The sequence below is a fragment of the Fulmarus glacialis genome, unplaced genomic scaffold (genome assembly GCF_000690835.1).
Source record: "Fulmarus glacialis isolate BGI_N327 unplaced genomic scaffold, ASM69083v1 scaffold2360, whole genome shotgun sequence".
In the NCBI taxonomy this organism is placed as follows: domain Eukaryota; kingdom Metazoa; phylum Chordata; class Aves; order Procellariiformes; family Procellariidae; genus Fulmarus; species Fulmarus glacialis.
This window is the reverse complement of record NW_009186911.1, coordinates 61,721-70,984: the sequence shown is the minus strand read 5'-3', so window position 1 is coordinate 70,984 and position 9,264 is coordinate 61,721. Positions and strand designations below refer to the sequence as shown.

Below are 9,264 nucleotides of genomic sequence, written 5' to 3'. Positions count from 1 at the left end.
AAGTTTTCATTCCTTGATAACACCAAAGCTATCAAGGACTGGGGTTAAGCATTGTGTGACAGGGCAAGCTTCTAAAATGGGCAAGAGCAAGATGAATTGGCTAAGTCGGGTGTTTATTTATACAAACAAGAGGGCAGAACATAATTTAGTTGCATCAGGAATTTTTCACAGACATTAAAACTATAGCAAACATAACAGCAGGGATGCTTGCACAGCAGCACAGTGGGGAAGCTCACAGAGCGTCTGCCCACACTACGGCTGGCTGTAGCCAGCGCCATAAGTCTCACAATTTCATTAGCACTTGAAAATCCACCTAACCCACTCAGTTCCGATTAAAAAAAAAAAACAAACAACCAAAAAAAACCCCAACTAAACAAAACCGAAATAAACAAACCAAAAAAGCCCCAGACAAGACCTGTCTTTCTCTCTCGGCAGCTGAATCAGTCGCAAATTGTTGGAAAAAGTCTTGGCAGACAGATTTTGCTGTAGCAACAGTGTGTGACGTTTTAACCACAGCAGAAATCTTATCCAAAAAAACAAAACAAGGTGAGAAGAGCCATGTAAGAAAATCAGAGAAAACCAGGCTTAAACAACAACAACAACAACAACAACAACAAAACATAGATTAAGTGGCAGATCAATAGTTTGATATTTTATGCAGAATCATAAATCACTGGTTTTTTCAGCAGTTCAGCTGTGAGGCTGGAGAGCATAAAAACAAACCATGGCTCGTGATAAAATTAGGCATCAACGTGAGCCATAAATGCCATTTAACATTAAACATGCACGAGCCACTGCAATGCCTGGTAAAGGGAAACGGGCGCTATAGTAAAACTATACAAAGTAAGTCAGACATGAATAATGCAGCAGGTCCGAGGAGGGTCACGGGTCAGACTCCAGTACCTTACAAAATAATGAATGCATGTCAGGTTAGAGACATACATCCCTTCCTAGCAAACATGAGTTATTGGACATAAACCTTGGACTTCCTGTTCTGAAACAAAAAGTGGCTTGTTGTAAACACCTACGTCCGTTTAAAATTAATGATTAAAAGAAAGATTCAGTGGGATTTGCTTAAGTATTCTTTATGGACACGAGTGCTAAAGGTTACTTTCTTCATTCATTTTTACCCAGCCACTGTTAATGTTACAGACACATCATGTTTTCTTCCGTGCTTAAATGTTTATCCAAAGCTCATTTACAAAAGAGCTTATATAATATTAAGTGGTTTTTTTCAATGCATTCTTCATTTAAATATAAACAAGAGAGCATCTCCACAGTTTTGTTCCGTTTAAAGGGAGCCAGCCTTATTTTTAAAGACAGTAACCCAAATTCTAAATATATGTTCTATGAAAATATTACATGGAAAACCACCTGCAATTCACTTCAGAGTATCTTGACCTGCTGAAATTATCACCTATATCTTCCATATTTTGCCCCAAAAATGCAAAAAGGATTAACTATCCTCTCGTTCTTTATTTGATATACTGATTATGATGACTCTTTTCCTTTGGAAATCTTCATAGGGAAAAGAGAGTCTAACTTTCCAAATGGGAATCTTTTCCCCAGATTTTCACAATAAAAAGAGTTTAATGAAAAATATTATTGTTTCATTTTATCAAAATTGGTCTGCTCCATTTTCTAGACGTAGCTGGAGAATTTAACAGCTGCTCAGAGTGTTTTCCTTCCTTTGCACCCTGCACTGCCAGGCTTCATAATGCAGCGTAAAGAGGAGGATACCTTCTCCACAGCTATTTATACAAACCCATGTTTAAGGATTTCCTCCCTCCATTTGAGCACGGTAAAGAGAAAACCTCAAAAAAAAAAAATTGAATTAAAAAATCTTCCTACTTAGGAATCTGAAAGGGGAAAATTTCAAGGAAAGTGGAACTCAAGGCTTTACAGAAAGAAAGCAAATACATAGGTATCGCAAATGAAACATAAGATCTTGCATCTGATCTGTTAAATATTCCATCAACAAGGTCAAGTGTAAAGACAAGCCCAGCCACAAAAACTGAAGCGAGAGTAAGCTTTAATAAAAAAAATGAACAGTTTATCCTCTTCAGCTTCTCAAGTGGAAAAACAAATTCTTTTATGCTAGAGAAAAATCAAGTGTGTATATAGCATTTAAAAAAACCACCAATATCAACCATTTTAATGAAAGAGTACCCAATATTTTCATGGAACTATAAAAGGGAGCAAGACTAAGTGTTATGGCAAAAAGCCTGGGCTCAGCAGCTTTGTGTGGGTAATGGTGAAATGTGACTGTGATTTATAATGAGAAAAGGTATCTACAACATACAATTTTCTACCTAGCTGCAAATAATAATTCATAGTGATGTCCCTTCCAGATAAAATACCTTTGCAATGTAGGACTCATGTGGTAAAATGATCATGATAAATGTCAGACCAGTGCAGGTAACGGCTTTACAAACCATTAAGATTAGCTGGCTCTTTTTTTTTGATGATAACAGTAACCATGCTGTGACTCTATGTGGTAATAATATCTCAGTACTGATAAACGCCAGAGCCAGGCAGAGGTGTTTATCATTCCCAGTTCAGAAATGCTGACTAAAGTTACCACATGTTGCCTGTTTTTTCTTCTTTTACGATAGACTGACAATTAACAAATAGAGTGATTCACAAAACAATTTTATGCAAAATTTCTTCGTTTTTTGTGCTTTAGTGCCTACCTAAAGATCTCTTCTCCTGTATCTCGGTACGGGTGACTTTTGGTACAGTAAGCCCTAAAACAAAGCTTTCTACCCTTGCCATTCTCTCAATAAATAATTTCTTTGTAAATTAATACTGCTCTTTTTAGTTTCTCTTTTTTACAAATACACCTTATAAGGAAGCACAACGTCTGTAATGTAGCTGTTTCTGTAGGGAAGGTGGTTACCAAGCTGATATCTGTATTAACCAACACAGAGAAGAGACGCTTCCTTCAAGAGAGCACGACAAAGTTTTACTGTACGACATTTCCTTGCAAATATTCTGCATCAGACAAACAGTGAGCCTTTCCTTCCATTGAGTCTTTACCTACCTCTGTGTTTCAGTTCCACTCAAGTCCATTGAATTCTCAAGAGAAAACAGAACTGAAAAATAAACGAGTTGAGAAGCTTTATTTAAGAAGTTGCAGAACAGCCAGGGCAGCCCCAATCTAAATATAACTTATCTAGTAAGATCATAGCATGTATGCACACCAAGCAGCACAAATAAAAAGCCCAAAGAATTTGTACCCCCTTCCTACGATAAATTCACTTCTGCAAATTTCATATCATTTTCATTTGTAGCTTCAGTCATATTTCCACTGGACAGAGAGTCCATGGGACAAAAACAAACAGTACTAATGGCTTGTGGCAGAAAACGTCAAGGGGTGACTGGGTTGCAAGACTGGGAGAGTTTGTGCTGTTCAGAAGTTAAGGTTCTGTATAGGTCGAACCAGAACAAGAGTAAAATACCCAGAAAGCTTATTCTTCATTTGTGTGCAACTGCGTTATCACTATTGCCAATTGCATGACTTCCTATAGAATAAATCCGTATGAAAGTTTGTGATTTTTTTACTGGAAAATAATACCTATGCATTGATTACTTTGAGCTCTTGTCTTTGATATCTATATAAATGTTCTAATTATAAACAATATAGATATATACATACTGAGGAAGGAATACTATCCTAGTAATTTTAATTTTTAAATTCAGGTCGATTGCAGGGATTTTTTCCTTGAAACTTTTTTGGGCAAAATCTTTGAATCTTTGAAGCTGGTGAAGGGTCTGGAGAACAAATCTTATGAGGAGCGGCTGAGGGAACTGGGGCTGTTTAGCCTGGAGAAGAGGAGGCTGAGGGGAGACCTCATCGCGCTCTATAACTACCTGAAAGGAGGTTGTAGCGAGGTGGGGGTTGGTCTCTTCTCCCAAGTAACTAGTGATAGGACAAGAGGAAATGGCCTCAAGTTGCGCCAAGGGAAGTTTAGATTGAACATCAAGAAAAATTTCTTTACTGAAAGAGTGGTCAAGCCTTGGAACAGGCTGCCCAGGGAAGTGGGGGAGGCACCATCCCTGGAGGGATTTAAAAGACGTGTAGATGAGGCGCTTAGGGACATGGTTTAGTGGGCATGGTGGTGTTGGGTTGACAGTTGGACTCAATGATCTTAGAGGTCTCTTCCAACCTTAATGATTCTATGATTAGTCAAGGCACTAACCACCATGTATGCTTATGCAGCACATACTGCAACTGGGATTCAGTCCTGATTGAGATTTCTGGGTGCTAGAGCAATACGAATATTAAAAAGGAACATATAGAAAGAAGGTTAGGTGATAATTAAATCATAGATGATAAGATCAGAAAAGTATTCTCAGGTTATCTAGGGCATGTAACACACAAAATGTTTTCCTTACGTGAGACCTACTGGCACCCTATCTAATCTGTTCCTAAACAAAAGCTCAGTTGTACATAACTTTGTTTTAGTTGCAACATCTTATACAAATTGATGAAAATATCAGTCAAAACTTTCCCACAAAACTATGAATCATGCATCATCAACAGGAAGGTATATCTTAACAAAAAGGATAGCAATGTTCTTATCACCTCAAAAGAGAGATTAAAGCCCTTAGTACTGCATTCTTTATTACTAATTGTAAGTTTGAAATACAAATTGTTTCCTACAGAAATTACAGTTGTGAGATGCTACAGGTATTAGAAAATAGCTACACAGTTTCTCAAACTAATTGATCACCAGAAAGCATGACTAAAAAGAATAACAAATCATTTTATGTTTTCAAACATGTTGGGGTGTAATGTTAAGGATAGAGATTCATAAATATAGCTGATTAAATTATGATGAGAAAAAAAGGACAACAAGGACTACCTGGGAAGTACATCCATCACAGATAGAAGTTGCACCATTGGACAAATGTAATTCCAAAGTGGAATTCCACTTAAGATGTGGGTCCCTTACTACATGGAGGTACTTTAGCTTAGGATGACAGTCTGGTAGTCTAATAAAATAAATGAAAAGCATAAGAATATAATTCTGTGAACCAGAAAATGCTTCCTTAAGATCAAGAGAGAATTTTTAACCCTTGTAAATTACTCTTGCTCTCTATTAAGATGACAGAAGGTATGATATATTCTGTTTTTAACTATATACTAGTGATGACTTTTCTTGTTAAGGTACCAGATATAGTACTGGACAAAGTATTGTCCTAATACGGCACTCAAGTGGTTATTTTATCTTTTTTTTTTCCCTTAGAAATCCAGGACAACGCCACTCGCATCAAATCCATAAGGAGCCTGGTAAAAAAGCTCCCTAGACCAAACTATGACACAATGAAAATCTTGTTTGAACATCTAAAGAAGTAAGTAGAACTGTGGTACTAACAGATCAATAATTTTAAAAGGAATCAGTGTGTGGTGGCCAAATCCTATTGGAAATGTCATCCAAAATACCAAAGATAATTATGTTCTTTGGCAAAACCAAGCATGATTTATGGTATCTATGTATATCATATTCCTGCTCAAGAAATCAGTATGTTTAAGCAAAAGCATGAATTTTTCCTCTACTAGAAAACAGAACAGTTCTGTTTCCTTCGATGCAGTCAGACACGAGGATTACCATGCTACAGGTATATTCAGTTGGGCAAATGCAACATGTTCCAGTATTGCATTTGTCCAGTTTGATTTGACTTTCTCCAACAATAGACCTTTTGATTGCCATATTTTCACCATCAAGCTCCCTGCTGTTCAAACTCCTTTATTGAGGCACGTAATGATAAAAATAACCTCACCCAGGAAAATATATTACGAGCTCTTGTACTTCACGAGGAAGCTTGTGACAACACCGAACATCTAAGAAACGCTGAGAGGAGATTTGGAAGTGCACTTTTGCTCTTCTGATGTTGCTGAGCTACCACAGAGGCAGAAAAATGACACTGTGAGGCTCCACCTTATCATTCCTCTGTGGTTTCAGCACTCATTGAGCTCTGTTTGCAAGAGATGTCAACCCACAAAGTAAACCCAGGTTCTCAGGATCACCTTGGGTTTTCTTCTAGTGTTTCATGGCATTAACAATAAAAACGTACGTAGACCACGTGCTCACTCAGAAACCAACCTGCGGCTCTTCGACTTGCAGCCCACAAAGTAAACCCAGGTTCTCAGGATCACCTTGGGTTTTCTTCTAGTGTTTCATGGCATTAACAACAAAAACGTACGTAGACCACCAGAAACCAACCTGCAGCTCTTTGACTTGCAGAATAACTGGGCAGAAGTGGGAGACCTCAAGGTAGGGACACATGAAGGACAGGATCCTGTTCCTCCTCTCGTGGCTGTCCTGCTGTTGGGACTGACCGGTGCCATTTTGCATAGTCACTTTTCAGCCAAACTACCCTTAAAATTGAAGCGACTAAGTAGGATCTAGGGCCCCATGGAAGCCCTGTGCACAGAGGAGTAGTTCAGCCCAGGAATGATATAATGACCCCAGTGAGTGAGTAATAAAGACTCCAAATAAAAGACTACTCTGAACTTATAATGAATGATGCCTTTATACTGGTCATTTCTGCTCTATTCTCCTGGCATATTCATATAAAAGATGTAGATCCTTTATCTTGTTTTGCAGCTTCCAGTTGAAACTGCAAAATGAAGTCCATATAGTAGTGAGAATGTCCCCATTTCATTAAGCATGGAAAGATTTTAAACAGTCCATAAAATGACTGATTTTGGCCTTGCAGAAAAAAAGTTTTCTATGTATTCATCTGATATACCATTTGCGCACATTCTCTCCTTCAGCGGGTTATCTACAGAAGGATGATAATTTATTACTGTCAGTGGAAGAATAATAACGGAAATTATTTCCTGGGAAGAACCTGAGTGCAAGAAGTGGGTACAGGCTGTCAGCACGGATATGCCATATGCAAAATTTACTGCACCATATGTGGCATTGATCCTAACCTGAAGAAAGTTTTGTTACCATGTCTTAAGGGAGAGATATCAGGTATACACAATAAGTCTTTGATCTCATACTTAAATCTCTTGATTGAGACTCAGGAGACATGGGTTCAGTTCTTGGCTTTGACTGGATGTTCTGGGTGACCTTGGGTAAATCACTTCATCTCTCTGTGCCTTGGTTCCTAGTTTACAAAATGATGATAATACTTCCTTTGTCTGCCTTGGCTTTTTAGAGCATAATCTGTTTGGGACAGCAATTGTTTCCTGCTGTGTATGTGTAGAATAACTGGCAAAACTGGACCAACCCTAGTGTTTTGGAGAAAAGGAAAAAAACCCACACTAAAATACAGACAATAAAATACCAATACTTTGTAATGCATATGTACAGAACTCCAGGCTTGACTACAGCTCTATAGATGTGGTGGTAAGGTGGACGTACTACCCAAATAAGCACATGCTCTTACCCAAGTGTCACTGCAAAGGCATGGGGAAGCTAGACGCAATACTGTGGCAGAGAGTGATGGAAGGCAGGAAAATATGATATTTGAGCCTTTTGGGGGTCTGAGAATAACGATAGCAATCATCTGAGTCTCTCTGAAGAAGGTCAGCCTTCTCTGCCACACAAACACATCCCCAAGGAAGGACAGGACTATTCCATAAGCTTTGCTCCGTTGATATGGAAGCAGCAGTACGATAGATACTGAAAACACCAAAAAACAGGTAAAAACTGGTTTGTTCTCTTGAACTTGTCAATGCGAAAGACAGGGGCCAGTCAGAAAGGCCTCGCGGCTCTGTAAATGAGAATAAAGAAACATACATACATTGTACATAATGACATGATGTTTCTATTACATAAATATAGGCTATGTGTGTTTGTTTAGATTAACCTAGGAAACAAGAGTAGTTTGCAGAGGTTAAAAAGCGTAGAATTATATCACTTATAGGGAGACTCTTCAGAAGAGGGGTGCCAATGTGCACGATGTGGCAACCTCACCACGGACTTGCACCTTGTGCCACCCTCTTCCACCACAGGGTTTGCCCAGTGTAAACCACAGGAAATTCAAAAGTTTCAGGTTAGTTGAAAAAATAACTAACTGGTTTGGTTTGAGGCATATTACTGCAGTTTCTGTATTTGCTGGTGGAGATGGCTGTTCTTGCCCAATGTTGAACTGAGCTTCAAGAGGTTTCTGATGGGGAGAAGCTGAAGGACCGCAGCTATGCTGTTTCTGTGGCATTTCCCTCTTTCTCCTACCCCTTTCTTTCCTCTCTATCAGACAAATAGGAGAACAGGGCGATGCAGACCTCGGCCATGGGACTGTGTAAGCCTGGGACTTCTGTACAGCACGTGAGAGCGTATGTCTCACTGACATGCAGGAGCTCAGCACGAGAATACCACCTTTGCCCAGAAGGCTAGGTTTATCCTAAATCACTGACAGCAGCGAGGCTGCACTATGGTTTCATTCTGCAGCGATCCAGTCTGCGGGAGTGGGTCCAGATCAAGCCCAAATAACAATGTGAAATGCACTTCAGAAGGGTTCTTCTTTAGAAACCCAGACAAAGCAGCTGATGAGAGAGTGTGCAAGAAAGCCCTGGCAGCAGGGATTAACACCAGTGACATATATCTTTCTTAAACCAAGCCTTCTGAAGTTGCAAGAAGTCACAGCGCAGTGTAGGAAGCCCACAGGAGGGGATTAAAAGCAAAGCTTGGGGTTGCAGTACCTGTTCTTTTAAGTTTTTTGCATTTGATGAAAAAAAACCCCACCAACATCCCCTGTTCATCTTTGCATGAAAATTACTCTACTACTCATAAGCAGAAGAGACAAAATATGGGGCTGAACATAGCTTTTGCCAGTCTAATACCATAAGAAATTGTTTTATTAGGACTTGTACTGAAAATAATTGAGCATAACTACTATGAGGTTATTCAGACTTCTTCCTGAAGATGAGCAAATCAAAAAAATATTACACTTTACACATGAAAGAAACAACAAAACCCAACCTGAGTAGGGATTTTCCCAAATAAACGGCTACGGAAAACAGCCTGTTTTACTTGAACATGTTTAGAGACTATTAGCTTGCTATATATAGCCCATATACTGCTGTCCAATACATTTATGAGGTTATTCAGACTTCTTCCTGAAGATGAGCAAATCAAAAAAATATTACACTTTACACATGAAAGAAACAACAAAACCCAACCTGAGTAGGGATTTTCCCAAATAAACGGCTACGGAAAACAGCCTGTTTTACTTGAACATGTTTAGAGACTATTAGCTTGCTATATATAGCCCATATACTGCTGTCCAATACATTTGTGAAAA

The 9,264-nt window shown here is 38.8% G+C and overlaps 1 long non-coding RNA gene across 1 annotated transcript in view; it reads left to right on the top strand.

Annotated features, from left to right (window-relative positions):
- The first annotated feature begins 5,252 nt into the window (after positions 1 to 5,252).
- Positions 5,253 to 9,264, top strand: part of LOC104073336 — a 25,428-nt gene continuing 21,416 nt past the window's right edge. The window contains exon 1 of the long non-coding RNA XR_683481.1: positions 5,253 to 5,358. This is a non-coding gene — a long non-coding RNA (uncharacterized LOC104073336). The remainder of the gene's footprint in view (positions 5,359 to 9,264) is intronic.